The sequence below is a fragment of the Suncus etruscus genome, chromosome 5, assembly GCF_024139225.1.
Source record: "Suncus etruscus isolate mSunEtr1 chromosome 5, mSunEtr1.pri.cur, whole genome shotgun sequence".
Classification (NCBI taxonomy): domain Eukaryota; kingdom Metazoa; phylum Chordata; class Mammalia; order Eulipotyphla; family Soricidae; genus Suncus; species Suncus etruscus.
The window spans coordinates 95,464,247-95,484,474 of NC_064852.1; positions in this window are offsets into that span (position 1 = coordinate 95,464,247).

Genomic DNA, 20,228 nt, shown 5'->3' on the forward strand with positions numbered 1-20,228 from the left:
CTCAGTTTCCAAATCTGGGCCAGAAGCTCAGGGCTAGGGGTGTGGACCTTGCATGCACAAGGACCTATGCTTCATCTTTGACACTGAGGTCAAATATTGTGGAAAGTGGCTCCAGATCCCCCTAGAACACTGCTTTAGAAGCCCCCAAAGGCAGAAACAAAAATGTCAATTCTCTTTGCTTTCTTCTTGCTGGCATAGAATGCCCAATCTCTAAGAAGACTAAATAAACTCAGAGTGCATCTTGGGGGATGGGGGGAAACACCTCTAGCCAATTCCAATTTGAATTTGAGAGAACAGAATTCTCCTTACACTTTCTTCTCCCAGAGCCCTTGAAAGAAAAACTGTTTATCTTCCAGATTACTTAGGGGACTCATTCATCCAGATACAGTGGGGGTTGAAAGTAAACCAGCTTGAAAGAAGGGGAAACCTCCCCCCATTGAGAATGCAAAATTAGGGCCGGAGAGATAACACAGTGGTAGAGAGTTTGCAAGGGGCTGACCCAGGATCAACCTGGTAAGATTCTCAGCATCTCACATGGTCCCCCGAGCCTGCCAGGAGCAATTTCTGAGCACAGAGCCATGAGTGGCCCCTGAGTGCTGCTGGGTGTGGCCTAAGAACCAAAATAAATAAATGTTTTAAAAAATGCAAAATTAGGGACAAAAGTATTTACTAAGAAAAGCATTAAATCAAATTCTATTTTTAAAACTGACAAATACATGGGGCCAGAGCAGTGGCGCCATCGGTAGGGCATTTGCCTTGCATACACTAACCCTTTGTCTAATCCCCCTTTGTCCCATATGGTCCCCAATTCAAAAGTGATTTCTGAGCACAGAGCCAGGAGTAACCCTTGAGTGTCACTGGGTGTGGTCCAAAAACAAAAACAAAACAAAAAAATTGACAAATGCCTTGAATATCACAAAATTCTGAAAAGCAACAAATTCTATTAACTGCTAGACACACTTATTTTTTTTTCAAAATTTTTACTTTTTTTTAGATTTTTAAAAAATTACTTTATTTAGGGGCCAAAGAGATAGCATGCCTTTCATGCAGAAGGATGGTGATTTGAATCCCGACATCCCATATAGTCCCCTGTGCCTGCCAGGGGCGATTTCTGAGCATAGAGCCAGGAGTAACCTACCCCTGAGTGCTCCCGGGTGTGACCCAAAAAACAAAAACAAAACAAAACAAAAAATTACTTTATTTAGGGGCCGGTGAGGTGGCACTAGAGGTAAGGTGTCTGCCTTGCAAGCGCTAGCCAAGGAAGGACCGCGGTTCGATCCCCTGGTGTCCCATATGGTCCCCCCCAAGCCAGGGGCAATTTCTGAGCACTTAGCCAGGAGGAACCCCTGAGCATCAAAAGGGTGTGGCCCCAAAAACCAAAAAAAAAAAGAAATTACTTTATTTAAATACCGTAGTTTACAAGGTCGTTCATAATACAGGTTTTCCAAAGTAACAAAATTGTTCATAATTGAGTTTCAGTCATTCAATACAACCTTCATCAGTGAACGTTTTCTGCCACCAATGTCCCCAGTTTCCCTCCTCCCTGCCCTCTCCTGCCTGCTGTCTGGCAGACCTTCTTTCTCTCTTTCTCTTTTCTTTCTATTTCCTTTTTAGATACTGGACACACTTATTTTTAATATATTTGGGGGAAAGAAGATAGTTCAAAGGGGCTTGAGTACATGTTTTGCATATAAGAGACCTGAATTTGGTCTTTTTTCCATATGGCCCACTGACCAGGACTGGAAATGACCCCCAAATATGCTGGGTATGGCCCAAATTTTAAACACACACACACACACACACACACACACACACACACACATACAATGTAAACTTTTTAAAATCTATGCTTTTTTATTTGCCTCTTTATATAATAATTTCAATTTTTGTTATAGTTAATCCAGGCTTTAAGTTTGGTTTTTTTATTTGATTTTTATTATTGAAAATTTAGAAAATGTTTTCTATCATCACAATTCATTGGAAATTCATATAAAGTTAGGATAATTTTTAAAGTTTAGGAGAATGTTGAACTAATTTCTTTTTGGTTTTTGGGTCACACCCGGCAGCGCTCAGGGTCTACTCCTGGCTCTACGCTCAGAAATCACTCCTGGCAGGTTCGGGGGGACTACATGGGATGCTGGGATTCGAACCACCATTCTTCTGCATGCAGGGCAAACGCCTTACTTCCATGCTATCTCTCCGACCTCTCGAACTAATTTTCTTCATGTATGAAATTTCAGGGAGTTTCTAGTTCTTGTCAGTAACTAATATCTTTTTGGAGCTGAAGGCACTCATTGAACAATTTTTCATCAATGTCCTATTGTAGTGATTTTTTTTTTTTATTTTGTTCTGTTTGGGGATCACACCAGGCGGTGCTCAAGGATCACTCAGAGGTGACCAGGTGAACTGCTCTGGTCAGTGAAATTGTAGTGAAAATTCACTGTCTGAAGGTTCCAAACGCTGCAAGCTAAGTGAATACACACGACCTTTGCCCTGCTTAGAATTTGTGTGCAATGTCAGATGCAGAGCCATCATTTTGTGGCCACAAAATGGAGCATGAGAGCAAAAGCCTTGTGCTATGAAGATGCAGAAAGAGCAAAGCTTTCTGTAGAGATAGAACTGTCTACTTTTAGGCTTCTTAGTACATTAGAGAAAAAAAACTCATAGTTCCTGGCTGCAACCAAAATTGAAACACTTTTCACAATAGTAACTGAATTAAGGTAAGAATTCAGGAAAATAGTCTCTTTTGTCCCATTTTCTATGTACTTTGAAAATAAATTAGCTGGTTGACAATGAATAATATACATTGTTTTTACTAACATTTTCCATTGATATTCAAAAATCAGGAAATATTTGTAGTCTTCAAATTATACTATCAATATTTGAATTGATTTTTAAATGTTTTCACTATTATATGGTTGCAATAAAATATCATTAGGAATGCAGTATTAATTTAAGATGATTGTTATGGTTGACATACTTTATCTTAACTTTGGCCTTTTGTAAAATCAAAACAATTATAGGTTCTTATTAAATACAAGTTATGTAATCCAATTGTCATTTCTTTGTCATTGATAAAGTATTAAAAATTGCACATATGAGATGTTTTGTTTGGATATTAATGTGAATATTAAAATCCAGTAAAATAAAATGTTTAAGTGTATCCAGAATTATTTCTGACACTAATGGGCTTTTTAGGGTAATACTTTAAAATTGATCTTATTTTTACTGAGTGCCTATCAGATATTCTTCCCATAAGCGTTACTAGATCTTTGAACCATGCTTAAGTGTTTCATAGAATTCAATGATGTCTATTTTTATATTTTATCTTATGCATTTGGATTCCTACTCCTTGCCCCTACCATGACTTTGCAATGCAGTTCATAATATGCCAATCTTCCTTAATATAAAGTTTCCCCTTTTGGCGGAGTGGAGAGGGAGATTTCGACCACACCCAGCAGTGCTCAAAGCTTATGGGCTTACTTCTGATTCTGTTCTCAAGGATCACTCCTGGCAAGACTTCGGTGAATATATAGAACTCCAGAGATTGAACCCAGATCCACCATACTTTCTCCTGTCTTGAGTTTCCTTTTACTGTAGAATGTAACACTCTCTTCTTTTATTGCTAAATGATAAAATTTCCTCTTATAGTAAATTACTTTTTTTGTTCATTCTCCCAACTAATACTAAATGGGTGCCACTATGTAGTAGGTCAAGTTCTAGGCATTGAGGATGCTATAAAAATAAAGCTGACAAGATTCTTGCGCATGTGAAGCTGATATTCTAGTAGTAGCAAGCAATAAAGTATGTTGTTTAAAAATCTAGGGAATGGTGGAGACCTGTTTTCCAAAAAGAAATCATGATTAGTGGTGAGAGGAGGAATTGGAGGAGGGTGGTCAAAAGGAACAACCTTTCAGTACTAAGATAAATTGGTACTGGGGTTGTAATATACAACATGACGATTATTGCTACACAGTTCTGTGATATATAAGGAAGTTAATAGAATAAATTCTGAGTTTCATCACAAGGAAAATTCTTTTTTTTTTTTTTTTTGTGGTTTTTGGGTCACACCCGGCAGTGCTCAGAGATTATTCCTGGCTCCAGGCTCAGAAATTGTTCCTGGCAGGCACGGGGGACCATATGGGACGCCGGGATTCGAACCGATGACCTCCTGCATGAAAGGCAAACGCCTTACCTCCATGCTATCTCTCCGGCCCCACAAGGAAAATTCTTTTCCTACTCTCTTTTCTTTGTATTGTATCAATCTATATCAGAAGATGGATGTTAGCTACATAAACCTATCTGGGATAATCATTTCCCAATATATGTAAATAAATCATATAATCTGTGCCTCAAATGTATCTTGGACATATATTCTTATATATGCTTATTCTTTCTCTATAAAAATTGGGAATGAGGGCTGGAGAGATAGGATGGAGGTAGGGCATTTGCCTTGCATTCAGAAGGACAGTGGTTCAAATGCCTACATCCCATATGGTCCCCCGAGCCTGCCAGGAAATATTTCTTAGAGTAGAGCCAGGAGCAACCCCTGAGCACTGTTGGGTGTGACCCAAAAACAAACAAACAAAAAAATTAGGAATGAGGCAAATTATGATTAGCAGAACCTAAAATTTAGCACCTCTAAAATATCTCCCACTTAACTAAAATAGTATTGTTCCCCATTTTCTTATTTTTCATTTCTCATAAGAAATGGGCTGGGGAACCCAGAACAGGTGCTCAGTGATCAAACACATGCTTTTCAGTACATGGCTCTGGCATAGACCTTCAGGATGGCAAAAATTAAAATTCTGTCTGTACTTTTGTACTCCAACTCATATGGCACAAACCATAAATTTTGATTAATAACTTAGAGTCAATAGATAAGCTTGATAAAGGCTTGTGAAAACATTGTAGACTGTTAATGGCATTGAGTCATAGAATATTAAAATTGTAAGGTAAGGGTGTAAATGATAAAATAGAAGATAGGGCATTTGTTTTGCATGCCTTGGACACAAATGGTCCCTCAAGCCATGTCAGGAGTGATCTGGGTGTAACCTAAAAAATTAAATTAAATGGGGCCCGGAGAGATAGCACAGCAGCGTTTGCCTTGCAAGCAGCTGATCCAGGACCAAAGGTGGTTGGTTCGAATCCCGGTGTCCCATATGGTCCCCCGTGCCTGCCAGGAGCTATTTCTGAGCAGACAGCCAGGAGTAACCCCTGAGCACCGCTGGGTGTGGCCCAAAAACCAAAAAAAAAAAAAAAATTAAATTAGGGGAAAATGAGATAAAAAAAGGAAGCGTAATATCTGAGATTTATTTAGATTACCAGTTTAAATAACTATGACTGGAAGACTGTGGACCCTGACCGGCAGAAAAGTGCAGATATTTATGATCTGGCTTTGCATGTTGCCAGCACTGGCCAATCCCCAGAACCACCCTAAGCACAGAGCCAGGAGTAGCCTTTTAGTAAAACTAAGTGTTTTCTTCCTCTCATATAAAAGACCATGGGTTGGGCCTGGAGAGATAGCACAGTGGCGTTTGCCTTGCAAGCAGCTGATCCAGGACCAAAGGTGGTTGGTTCGAATCCCGGTGTCCCATATGGTCCCCCGTGCCTGCCAGGAGCTATTTCTGAGCAGACGGCCAGGAGTAACCCCTGAGCAACGCTGGGTGTGGCCCAAAAACCAAAAAAAAAAAAAAAAAAAAAAAAAAAAAAAGACCATGGGTCCTGAAGAAAGACCCTCTATGTACACATATTCCAGGCCATAATGTCTATTTTCAAGAGTGGTAGCAAGTGGAGAAGGTTTCTAAGAGTGAATGCCAAAATCTGAAGGGGATTCCTAGTGATATATGAATTGATTGAAGAAAGAATCTACCACAAACTTTGTTTTGTTACTATTTTTTATAATTAACCATACTTGAGCCAAGAAAATTTAATAAATGTTATCATTGCATAGTTCATCAATGAGACTAACAGAGCCAGTAAATGTGAGTACAGGGCTAAGGAGATAGCTGAGAGACTGGAGAGCATGTTTTGCAGTGGAATCCCAAGAATGTGAATCCCTAGTATGACATGATCTCCAGCGTTATGCTGAAAGTAGTCCTTGGGCACTGCTGGGGGAGGGGTAACCTACAAACAAACAAAAATGTGATAATAATAATTTTTAAAAAAGCAACTGTCTAATTACATAAGTTACATAACCTGCAAACTATGAGTAAAATTTCCTACCCCTATTACTTTGCAGTTGAGGTTCAGAGACTTTTGGTCCTGAGTTTCTCCTGAACAATGGAAATCTAAAGATAAATAAAATCGGTATCTTAATGAAGCCAATATGAGCATTTGGGGACAGAGGTCTACTTTGTTGTATAGGAAAGTACTGCACTTTGAAGGATATTTCGCTTCTCTCTGGCTTCTAGACACTAAAGACAGAAATATTTTCTACCTTCATCTTATCAAAATTTTAACAAGTAAAGTTACCTACAAACATCCCTACAAGGGGGTGGAGTCTGTATTGTTCTCCTGACTGAAAGCCTTCAGTGGTGAAGAAACATCACTTTCTTTTGTCTTCTGACATTGTATGTGCCAGGTTAGAGTATGAGAGTAAAGGTGGTGGTGGTGGAGGCAGAGGTACCTAACTGAGTCTGTTCCTTCTCACAGGCATTTAAATAAGATTTATTCCTGTCAAAATAATCCAACAATATCATTCCTACTCCAAATAGTTTAGAAATTCTCTCCTGGATTGCTTTTGGAATCTGAGTCATTTCTTTTGAATTTGTTCAATGTAGAAAACTTTCTTCCTTTGGAAATATCCCAAAGTCACTTGTAGCCAAGTCTCTGAATAAGATGAGTGAACAAGCTGGACAATATTATTTTTAGTTAAAAACAGATTCACAGAACACAAAATTATGAGCTGACACTTCGTTCTTACTGAATTATGAAGTGTTTAGTCCAGAGAGAAGTACCACTCATTTTATTATTTTTCTTATCTATCACAAGGATATTAGCACTCTGGAAAATTCTGTAAGCAGAGAAAATTAAGGATAATTCTGACTTGGAAAAATTCACTATCGGGCTTGGGAAGATGGCGTAAAGGGCTGGAGTGCATATCGTGCATGATTGAGATGCTGAATTGGATCCACAGTATTGTATGATACCCTTGCACTGCTAAATGAGACCTTAGTGGTCCCCAGAATCACTAGACTTAAACATTACAGCATCACCAAATTTCACTTATCAAAAATTCTTTCCAGGGGCCTGAGAGGAAGCATAGCAGGTAAAGTGCTTGCCTTCCATACTATTAACCTGGGCTTATCCCCAACATTGTAAGTCTGCCAGAAATCATTTCTGTGTGCAGAACCAGGAGTAATCCCGAGCAACATTGGATGTGGTCCAAAAACAAACAAAAAATGTTTTTGCCCACACAAGTGATGAAGATAGTATCACCAGCAGTGACCCCCGGGCCTCGTGAGCATTGCTTGTGATGTCCTCTCTCTCAAAAAAAATAAAAATAAAAAATACTCTCAGAACTGGTTAGTAGCTCAAAAATAAGGAGCATATACCTTGTTCAGGCCTTGAGTTTGATTCTGACTCTGCGCGTCCTCAGAGCACTTCAGAGTACATGGCCCCAGCACTGGCAGACCTAAGTACTACCATATTCCTAGCCAAAGATCTGATCCTTTGGATCTTGCACCCTGAGCCAGTTATGGTCAGGAATGGCACCTTATCCCAAGAACCACTGGAGAGTCCCCTTTGAAAAAACAACTCATTAATTAATTGACTCTAGCAAAGGAAATAAGAAGGCAAATCAACGCTTACATTAGAAATGTTTAGCTGCATGCTAGCAAAGGCATATTTGTATTACTGTGGGAGTGAATGCAAAGAAGAGCACTAGCTCAATCTAGCAGTGAAAAGTTTGCCAAGGGAAGTTGATGACTTATCTAAGTTTTAAATGTACAGTGCTAACTGGGTTGAGGAGGAAGGGAAGCTATAACATATTCAATGTCTCTCTGGACTGAAAGTATGATGCTATAGGAGGTTCTTTGGTGTCTGTTGGAGAGGGGTAAAAATGGTGCTGGTGGGAAGGTCAGTCTGTTGAGTCAGACCAGACCTTGTAACTTTATATAGAAGATGAAGAATGGGGGGCCGAAGCGATAGCATGGAGGTAAGGAATTTGCCTTGCATGCAGAAGGATAGTGGTTCAAATCCTGGCATCCCATATGGTCCCCTGAGCCTGACAGGAGCGATTTCTAAGCATAGAGTCAGTAATACTGCCTGAGTGCTGCCAGGTATGACCCAAAATCCAGAAAAAAAAAGTTAAAAAAAAATGGATATAGGGGCCGGAGAGATAGCACAGTGGTAAAGGCGTTTGCCTTACATGCTGAAGGTCGCTGGTTCAAATCCTGACATTCCATATGATCCCCCAAGCCTTCTGGGGGTGATTTCTGAGCGTAGAACCAGGAATAACCCCTGAGCATTGCTGGGTGTAACCCAAAAAACAAAAAAAAAATGGATATAAAGAATTTATAAGATAAAATTTTTGTGATATTTGCATTAAAATCATTAGAGGGATGGGGATGGAAAAAATGGTACAGCAAATAGAACACTTACTTGCATGAGATTGATCTGGGTATTAATACTCAGCCCTGCCAGGAGTGATCCATGATAAGAGAGCCAGGAGTAAGCACTGAACACAACTGAGTGTGGTCCCCAAATAAAAACAAAAAAAAATCATTAGAGGCTAGAAAGAAAGTAGTAAGGTTAAGTCATGTGATTTGTATTCCTAGCATGGCATATGGTTCCCTGGTTTCTCCAGGATCCTAGAGCACATAGCCAGGAAGAAACCCTGAGCATAGAGCTATAAGTTAGCCTTGAGCATCATCAGATGTGATCAGAAACTAAAACAAAAATAAAAAATTCTAGTGGGATCAGGGAAATAGTTCAAGTGTTGTAGCACAATTCCTAGCATATGTGGTTCCCTGAATTTGATCTCCAACACTGCTGAGACTAGGCCCTATAAAAAGGAACAATAATAAAATTAGTTTGTAGAGGAGAAAATGAGCTAGAATAGAGGAAAGCCAAAAAACAGATAAGAAATATGAGAGAAATGATAAGGTCCTAAATAAAACAGTAGGATTAGAAATTACATTGAAGACTTAAAAAATTGTGAAATAATCATATGGCTATGGATGAAGAAGAGATCCATTTAACTAAAGCAGGGGTCTCAAACTCGCGGCCCACGGGCCATTTGTGGCCCGTGGCTGGCCTTCAAATATCGCAGTTTTCGTGATTATTTGCTTACCGAAAAATTGCAATAAAAATCGCATTAGTAAGAAAAAAATCGCATTAAACATTTGCATACCCTGAGCAGTTCTGTTCGAGGTATGCAAATGTTTAATACGCGATTTTTTTTAATTACTAATGCATTTTTTATTGCGAATATTCGGTAAGCGAAATCCCTTATGCGGCCCTGCCTCACCCCGACTTTGCCTCCTGAGGCCCCCAGGTAAATTGAGTTTGAGACCCCTGAACTAAAGTATCAGAAAAGTTTAGAAATGTGTGTGTGTGTGTGTGTGTGTGTGTGTGTGTGTGTGCAATAAGATGATATTGTATAGTGGGTAGGGCACTTAACTTGCACATGGCCAACCCAGGTTCAATCTCCTACATCATGTATGGTCCCCTGAGCCCGACAGGAATGATTCCTGAGTGCAGAGCCAGGAATTTCTGAGCACCGCTGTAGAACTGAGAGATAGTACAGCATAAAAGGCTTCTTTACATGCCCAACCAGGTTCAATCTACAGAACCATGCATGGTCCCCCAGCACTGCCAAAAGTAATCCTGAGGGGCCAGAGAGATAGCATGGAGGTAAGACGTTTGACTTGCATGCAGAAGGATGTCGGTTTGAATCCGGCATCCCATATGGTCCCCGGAGCCTGGTAGGAGCTATTTCTGAGCATAGAGCCAGGAGAGTCCTCTGAGTGGTGCCAGGTGTGACCCAAAAACCAAAACCAAAACAAACAAACAAACAAAAGTAATCCTGAGTGCAAAGTGAGTAGTAAGCCCTGATCACTGTCAGGTGTGACCCCAAAACAAAACAAGGCAAATAAAAAAAGATGATGTTTTAATTTAGTAGTAATACATAGTAATATTTAATAAAAGGTGTCATTAATGGAATATATTTGCTTATGTGTAATAAACTACCAAAAATTAGGGGCAGACTGGAACTGTGAGTCAGCAATTGAGCACTTGCCTTGCATGTGTGAGATCTTGAGATTGAGCCCTAGCATCACAAATAAAACGCGGTGGTTTAAACAATACAGATTTATTATCTTATAGTTCTGTAGCTCAGAAGTTTTATATGGGTCCCAGTGGGGTAAAATAAAGGTGTCAGCAGGAGTGTATTCCTTCCTGGATACTGTTGTTGAGGATTTATTTCAATGCCTTTTGCAGTTGTAGAATGCATTCTCAGTCCTTGGTTTCTGGTTGCTCTCTCTCTTTCTCTCTTTTTCTGTCTATCTATCTATAACCGAGATTCTTTGGATTATAGTACTATTAATAATAGTTTCTCGTGCACATAATTCTAGCAGCACAGCCATCACCAGTATACCTATATCCCTCTTTTAAAGATCCCAACACTCCTCCCTCTCAAACCCTCTCTTTCCACCAATCTTCCCTTCCCACCATCAACTCAATTGTGTGAATCAGTTCTTCCATTATGTTGCCCTTAGATCTTTGTTGTTACATTGATGTGTGTCTTTAAGTTATACATATGAGAGAATATCCTGTATTTATCCTTTTCCTTCTGAATGACCACTCAGCACAATATTCTCTAGTTCTATCCATGTTGCTGAGAATTGCATGATGCTCTTTCTTAGATCTGCATTTATCCCATTCATACAGAATGGGATATGTATATATAAAATGTATATATACAATATACACAACGTCTTGATCTATTCATCCATAGTTGGGCATTTGAACTGTTTTCATATATTGATTATTGTACTGATATGGGCTATTGTCCATAGATATGCACATATCTTTCTGAATACATATTTTTGTGCTTTGGGGATAGATGCCAAGAAATGGTATCACTGGGTCAAACTGGGAGTTCTATTCTTATTTTTGAAGTGATCTCCATATTGTTTGCTATAGAGATTGAAGCAATGCCATTCCCATCAACATCAAATTAAGGCTCCTTTCTCACTACAACCCTGTCAAAACTAGCTATTTCCAAACTTTATTATTTGTGCCATTCTTGGAGACATGAGATAATATCTTATTGTTTTCATTTGTATTTCACTAAATGAGTAATAATGAGCACTTTTTCATACATCTGTTTACCTTTAGTATGACTTTGAGAGGAAGGTCTGTTTATCTCTTTACCACATTTGTCAATGGTGTCTGCTTTCTTTTATTTTCAAAAAGCAATGCTATCTTTTTTGAATCACTCTTTTGCAGTCATGCCTTTCTTTCAAAAGTGTGCACTAAGTGTTTCTATGTCATAAAACTTCCTAATTTTGAGGATTCATGATTAGAATGGTCCCACCAACATGATTTAGAATAATCTCACTTCAGATTCCATTGTTTCAATCACAGCTGGAAATTTTGCTTGTGTCATGTTCTGTAACAATTATAGTTTCTAGGGTTTAGAGGAAGTTTAGTGATGACAGGCTTTTAGTCTCCCTGTCACAGAAAAATTTCAATTTAGTTCCTTATCTTGAACCATAAACAGGAAAAAAGATTTATGGATTAAAGATCTAAATATAAGGTGATAACTCAAAGGACTACACAGCATATTTAGCCTTTGGGAACCCCAGGTCTTGTTTCTTGAGCATAGTATTGGGAGAAGCTCCTGAGTACCACCAGGTGTGATCCCCAAACAAAAAAAAAGAGCAAACACACAAAAGATTGAAATATAAAAAACAGGGGCCGGTGAGGTGGTGCTAGAGGTAAGGTGTCTGCCTTTCAAGTGCTAGGCAAGAAAGGACCGCGGTTTGATTCCCCCGGCGTCCCATATGATCCCCCCAAGCCAGGGGCAATTTTTGAGCGCTTGGCCAGGAGTAACCCCTGAGCATCAAACGGGTGTGGCCCCAAAAAAATAAAAAAAAGAAAAATATAAAAAACAATAATAGAATATTTTTATAGAAGGGAGAGCTCTTGCATAGAAGTCAAAAGTCATAGGGATCAGAACTAACCAGATCAACTTTGTTCAACCTTTCTATGGCTAAGACTGCATCTATCCTGTTTGAAGGTCTACAGAACAGAATTACAATTAAGATAGCTAGCCAGTGGCTTTCAACCTTTCTTACCTATGAGTGGCACTGGTTGAAGAATACTGAACTAGAACATATGCCAGGCATATGAGAGACCCTCTACTTCAAAATCTGCAGCTCATACCTGCCCAGCCACCAGCACCAATGGTCCCAAACAGTTCTATATTATTGGCCAGATGAACTGAATTCTCTATGAGTGGCTCTGGACGTCTGAGCACAGCTTGCAGGGCCCATAATAAATATATAAAATTTGTAAAGAAGAAAAGAGAGAGAAAGAGAAAGAAACCCAAGGGCTATAAATACAATTACCAACAGATTTGATCCAGTAAATATTCAAAACATCTGTGGAAGGATTAAGAACCCTATTTTGCATACGGCCTGTCCCTATTTCATCTCTGCTCCACATCTAGTCCCTGGAGCATCTTTAAGGAGTGATCTCTGAGCAGAGATTCAGCAGTAAACTCTGAGCACTGTAGAATGTGGCCTCCAAATTAAAACAAACATTCATCCAAATATATTTAAACTTTTCTTGACTTTACTAAATGATTTATTTGTCAGGTAGCATTCCATCTAGTAAGTAAAAAGCATTGGGAGTCATTTTTTTTTATAGTCAAGGACAGTGAGACAAAGTTATTAGCAAAAGAAAGTTTATTTCAAGCAAAGTCTAATCTTTTAGGAAATGACAGGGAGGTCTTATCATACAGATAACCTCACCAGTACTGACCAAAAAAATTCCAGAATTATTGGTTTAAAATTCCACTTTTGGGAGAAGTTGAAACTGCAATTATGTTAAGTATAAAATAGTTTTCAGTGGGTCTAAACATAAATGACTCATCATCTTTGATCCATTATTTCTTTCTCTTTTATTTTTAATTATAAAATATTTTAATAGGAACATCATTTTATACATTTTTTGTTTCTGTGTAATTTTCCTTTTTAAAAAAAACATAAACCATAAAACTTTCCATACAACCAAAGCAATTTTAATAGACAAATAAAAAGAAAAGATGTATTTTGTTTCCCAACTTTAAACTGTACTGCAAAAATATAATAATCAAAACTGCAGAGTATTTTAATAAAGATAGACCTTCAGACCAGAGAAACAGAAATGAGAAACCTGAGTTAAACCCCAGATTTACTAGCAGCTAATTTAGAGCTATGGGAAGTGGGCCAAAGAATATCTCTTTTAAAAAAGAAAAAAGAATATCTCTTTAACAAAATGTTTTGGGAAAACTGAATAGCTGATCTTGGTTCTATACTCAGGGATCACTCCTAATGTGCTCAGAAAGACCTTTTAGGGTACCAAGAATCAAACCTAGGCTGGCCTTGTAGAAGACAAGCATCTTACCCACTGTACTCTCTCCAGCCTCTCTTTTTATTTTTATTTTAAGCACTGTGGTTTACAAACTGTTAATCATAGAGAATTTTTTTTGACTTTTAATTATGTGAACAATGATGCAAAGAAAGAGGACAAGGTAAAGTTACAGTGGAAGGACAATCACCCAAAAACAGAGTTCTCAGAAAAAATCCCCCTGCTGACACCCCAATTTTAAACTTATCAAAGAACAATAAAACAGAACCCATGTACAATTACTTTGTCCCCCAAGACCCCAGATTGCAGTACATTATAAATTTTTCTAGAGGCACACAAAGCAATCTAAAGCCATAAAATTTATGTAACTCCTTAAATTGAAGACATAGTAGTTTTTTACATTTCCATGCACTTGCATATTAGTTCAAGTCAACCTCAAAAGTTTAAGTGGTTTTTTTTTTAAAGGTTTAGAGTCAAAGGAGCACAGTAAAAATGGTGTTAGAGTGGCAATTATCATTTGCATAGGCCCACCAAAGAATGGGGGACATGGAAAGGAAAAACCTTGGCCTAAATACAAGGAGACCCTACCCCTGAAGTTTCCTGACATAATACCAATTCTAGGCTCCAGGCAAACTAGTTTGTCCAATCCAGGCCATTGTCTGTAGTGCCAATACAGTTTTATTTTTCACACAGTCTCTGTTGTTGGTATCATGTTTCTGTATTGAAGATCCTGGAATCTGTATATCCTACAGTGAAGTAAGAATGATGTGGAATGTCGTCTAATTTCAACTCACAATTAAAGGGCAATGCAGAAAGCCCTGTCCAGTACACAGGTAGTAGTTGTTGTTGTTTAATCGTAGAGAATTTTTTAACAAATCATTTCTGCATCACACCCTCCACCAGTGTTCACTTCCCTTCACCTTACCAATGCCTTCCTTATTCTACTTCACCTCTCTCTCTCTCTCTCTCTCACACACACACACACACACACACACTTCTGAAGAGCAGTTCTCAATTTCTTGTCTTTAGGCATTTGCTATTTTCCTATTTTTTATATCTGTCACATGAGAGAGATCATACTATATCTGTCTCTCTCTGAACTAACTTCAACCCTCATGATACACTCCAACTCCACCCAATGTAATAGAAAATTGCATGATTTCATTTTTTCTTATACCAATAGTAAGCTATTGTATATTATATAGAAACATATACATATATAAACATATATATATGTTTCTTTAGTTATCTGTCTTGGACATTTTGGTTGTTGACATATCTTGGTGTTATTAGTGCTGCATTAAATATATAAATATAGGACTGCAAATGTCTTTCCTGAAGAGAGTGTTTGGGTCTTTGGGTAAAATATCAAGAAGTATTTGCTGGGGGCAAATGGGAGCTCAATTCCTTTTGAGAAGTGCCCATGCTGTTTTCCAAAAATGCTGGACCAGTCCATATTCATTTCCACTAGAAATAAATGAAAGTCCCTTTATACCCACATTCATGCCAACACTGATTATTTTTATTTTTGGTGACATATGTTAATCTCCTTGTTGTTTTGATTTGCATTTCCCTAATAAGTGATGCCTTTTGTCTGTAGTATTTATTACTGTGCTGATTGACAAAAAAAAAATCTATTTATTTTTTCTGAAATTATGTTGCAAAAAGCAAAACTTCTCTAAAGTCATGTTGGGCTAATGTTGCTGATTTTGGTTTCTACCTTGGATATTTTGGATGCTTACTAATGCTTCCGAGTCTTTATATTTATATTCCTTCACTTAAACACATGGAACGGTTTGAACTAACCAAAGTAAGAAAGCAAATAAGGTGGGGCTCTTGGTGATGAAGTTTTATATCACTAACTTAGGTTTTTTATTTTCAGTTCATAGAAAAAGTACCATATTTTACTTCAGTGACTCTTTTTTTTTTTTTTTTTTTTTTTTTTTTTGGTTTTTGGGCCACACCCACGGTGCTCAGGGGTTACTCCTGGCTGTCTGCTCAGAAATAGCTCCTGGCAGGCACGGGGGACCATATGGGACACCGGGATTCGAACCAACCACCTTTGGTCCTGGATCGGCTGCTTGCAAGGCAAATGCCGCTGTGCTATCTCCCCGGGCCCAGGGACTCTTTTCTTAAGTGAAACATTTAATTATCTGGCTTCTGTTGAAAGATCGGAGCAAATGGCAAATTTTTGTTTATTGTTTCAAGAATTTTTTTTTCTGTTTTTGGGTCACACCCGGCAGCGCTCAGGGGTTACTCCTGGCTCTATGCTCAGAAATCGCTCCTGGCAGACTTGGAGGACAATATGGGTTGCCGGGATTTGAACCAGCATCCTTCTGCCTGCAAGGCAAGTGCCCTACCTCCATGCTATCTCTCCAGCCCTATTGTTTCAACAATTTTTCATTATTGCTTCTGTTTAGAACTGACTGGAAACTTTCTTCTGTTCAAATTTTATTACAGAATGAATCTGTTTTTCTATGTAAATAAAATTCCTTAATTATTACAGAGTTTAGCTGGAGAGATAGCATGGAGGCAGGGCCTTTGCCTTGCATGCAGAAGGACAGTGGTTCAAATCCCTGCATCCCATATGGTCCCCTGAGCCTGCCAGGAGCGATTTCTGAGCTTAGAGCCAGGAGTAATCTCTGAGCGCTGTGGGGTGTGACCCAAAAACAAAACAAAACAAAAAAAAATCATTACAGTGTTAACCATCTCTGAATTTTCAGCAATTCTGCTAGGCCTATAATTTTATGTCATGAGAAGTCCCTTTGAACATACTTTGAACTGTATGATAAAGTAAAAAATACTTCCTTTTTCATTGTTTTTGTGAGCACATACTCTAACAAGTCAAGTGACTCATTTGGCTGAAAATTTGGTTTTAAATCATTGTCTAAGTAACAGTCACTCTTTTTTTTTGGGGGGGGGGTCACACCCAGCAGTGCTCAGGGGTTATTCCTGGCTCTACATCCAGAAATCACTCCTGGCAGGCTCGGAGGACCATATGGGATGCCAGGATTCGAACTACTGTCCTTCTACATGCAAGGCAAATGCCTTACCTCCATGCTATCTCTCCGGCCCCACAGTCAGTCGTTTTTTAAGCCAAATTGTTTTTTTGTTTGTTTGTTTGTTTTGGTTTTTCGGACCACACCCGTTTGATGCTCAGGGGTTACTCCTGGCTAAGCGCTCAGAAATTGCCCCTGGCTTGGGGAAACCATATGGGACACCGGGGGATCGAACCGCAGTCCTTCCTTGGCTAGCGCTTGCAAGGCAGACACCTTACCTCTAGGGCCACCTCGCCGGCTCCTAAGCCAAGGTTTTTATGTAGAAAAATCTGTTGTATTACTGAAGCAAGTAATACTAAGATATGTTAAAATATATTGCAACTTTAACTTGTTGACATTTCTTGCTGTTTCTAGGAATCATAGGAGAAAACAAACTGGTCTCCTTAGTCAGGGTCACTCCTATGTTACTAGTATATAATTTTGATGAACCATACTCAATAAGAAAGATATCCAATTGGACAAAACAGCTGGTATTGGCTAAGGCAACCTGTCCCATGACCTCAGTTTCTGAATTCCTCTGATATTACTTAATGGAGGTGTGTTCTGCCTTCTCAGAGGATGGCTTCTTGAAAAATTCTATCTTTGTAAATTGACATATAGAATTGTGAAATTGTTGTACAGAATAAATATTGCCTGCTTGATTTTCACACAGAAAACTACTTCTTCCTCTTCTTTTTCATAAGAAGAATGGAAGGAGTTCACTGTTTAAATGACACTCATAGCAACCTAGCCATGCTTCAAAGTCTCGAAAGATGTCTAGAGAAGTTGGTGGAAGTGGGAGAATACACCTTTTCTAATCTTTTCTTCCTCTTAGCCAGGATTCTAGCTTGTCTCTGTCTAATATTTTCAACAGAGAAATTATAAAAAAAATTGGGTCTTGGAAATGAGAGCAAGAAAGGAAAAAATATCTTCATGTATATTCATTTGGTTTGGAAATAAAAGGGTGCCCTATAATTCAGAATAAGAGACAGAGATGACTCATTACAATGATGAAGGCTATTAAGGAAATGAATAAATTGGTCACACCACTACAACTGTGCTTGTCTCCACAGTAGCACAATGTCCCCGGTATACTTGGCGATTTTTACTACATATTTTTATATGAAATATAAGACTTTCTGTGTAGCAATAAATATTAGAATAGTTTTTAAATCTATCAATTGATGGGGCTGTAAAAAGCTGTAGCTGAGCAGGAGCAGTACCTTGCAGAGTTAGTCAAAATTGCAGCACTGAAAATACATTGAACTAGCCAATATAATGAAAAACATACAGAAGGAGTTGTAGAGATAGTACAGTAGATTGTGTATTATCTTGCACACAGCTGACCCATGTTTGATCCTAACACCCCAGATGGTCTCCCCCCACTCTCTTAAGCCTGCCAGTAGTAAGTCCCCATTTTTGGTTTTGGGTCACAGCAGATGTGACCCAAGAACAAAGAAACCATACATGAAGATAAATAGCCATCAGTTCACCATCCAGTGTAAAAAGGCAGTAATATTTAAAAAGTTTAATAGCATTAAATTAAATAGATACCCCAAATCAACAGTGATATAAAGTCTAAATTAGAATTTACATTTCTTCAGTTTAAGTCTATGGATGTTAAATGGAAGATACAAAGGTCATATACATTTCAGGGACCGGGAAGGTGGCGCTAGAGGTAAGGTGTCTGCCTTGCAAACACTAGTGTAGGACTGACAGCCCGATTCGATTCCCTGGTGTCCCATATGGTCCCCCCAAGCCAAGAGCGATTTCTGAGCGCATAGCCAGGAGTAACCCGTGAGCGTCAAAAGGGTGTGCCCCCCCAAAAAAAAAAACAAAAAAAAATCATATACATTTCAAAGGCTTTATTTGACACTGTTTAGATGATAAATATCTCTGTAGTTTTCCTTATAAAGGAGACTAATTCTCAATCCATTTTGATTAATGCTTTGCTTAACAAACCTAGGTCACTTTGATTATTAGTCTTAGAGTTACCTTTTCATACTAATTTTGGGGTTTTTTATAGCTTTATTTTCACTGCTATCACCATGTATGTCTATACCTAAGGCTGTTTTTTCTGATGTTGATGGTCAAAGGAAAGGAAAGATGATCAGGAAGTGGAATGAAGGAAGATTTGAGAAGTATACTTCTCATCACAACGATCCAAATCATGCCACTGAGAAATTCAGAAGTATAGTTTGTGAAAGCTGACACACATATAAGACAATAGGCAAAGCATTTGGGAACCTGAATGTTGGTCTCTAACTGTCTTAAGTCCCTAAATACCTGCATGACTTTGGGCAATTTCTATAAGCTTGTTAAGCCCCATTTTTCTCATTTGTGTAATAAGGCTAACAATAGTACTAATTTACAGAGTTCATAGTGTTAAGATCAATTTGATAATGCACAGGAATATCTTTTATGGTGCTCAGAATATGGTAAATATATGGAATTTTGGGGCCAGAGTAATAGTACAAAGGGTAATGCGCTTGCATAGCATGCAGTCAACCCAAGTTTGATTCTCAATATCCTGTGTGGTCCCCTAAATGTGCCAGGAATAATTCCTGAGTGCAGAGCCAGGAATGCCTCTGGGTGTGACCCAAAAATAAAACAACAACATGTATATATATGTATATAGCTAATGAAAAGCAATTGCATTAGTATATGTATATATATGTATATATATGTATATATGTATGTATATGTATATAGCTAATGAAAAGCAATTGCATTAGTATGAAAATATTTTTGTTTTAGGCTTTCTCCATCAAGCCTGTGTTCTCTTGAACACACATTCCTCGTTCTCTATCCTCAAGTCTTTCTAAGTAAATTTTATTCAATAAAAGTTGTCATGCTTAAGAAAAAAGAAACTTTTTTGCTTAAAATTTTCACTATAATCTTGCAGAGATACCTTACTCTTCTTTTGATAAACTTATTGTGCAATGATCTTAAGCCTAATGTTGAACCTATTTCACTAATTAGTTGAGAGGAGATAAGTTCTGGATGAATCTTCGTCCAGTGTTTTTGGTTCTTCTTATTCTTGGATAGATAGTTCTGTTTCAAAGTTGGTTCCTCTCTGCAGTGCCTCTGTCCTGAAGATTCCTGTTTCTGCATACCAAGTGTCCCTATGGCAGGGAGCAAAAAGCAACCAGGGCTTTCTGTCCAACCTCACTAATGAACATCTTTTATTCCTGACTGTATTTTTTTTTCTAAACACACTATATCTTAGTTAAATATCTTTTTCTGTTTCCTTTACATATAAGAGAACCAGGAAGCCAGTTTTTTGGCTGGGGCATCCTAATATTTATTCATATGCTTAATCATTGTCCCAATATGATAGTAGGAATATTTATCAAATGCCTACTATGATACTTCATTGAGTCTAAAAATACATTGGATTTAACATCTACTTTTGTTTTATATTATACTAACAAAGAAAAAGGTTACCAGTTTAACAGTCATGCCATTCAAAGACTTGGACCTCTGGCTGATTTCAGGTATATATGTCATAGATGAAAGTGGTACTTAGGAACTAAGAAACCAGGTCTGAATAAATAAAATTGTCTTCATGGAACTTGCATTCTATTGTATAAATATAGAACATTAACA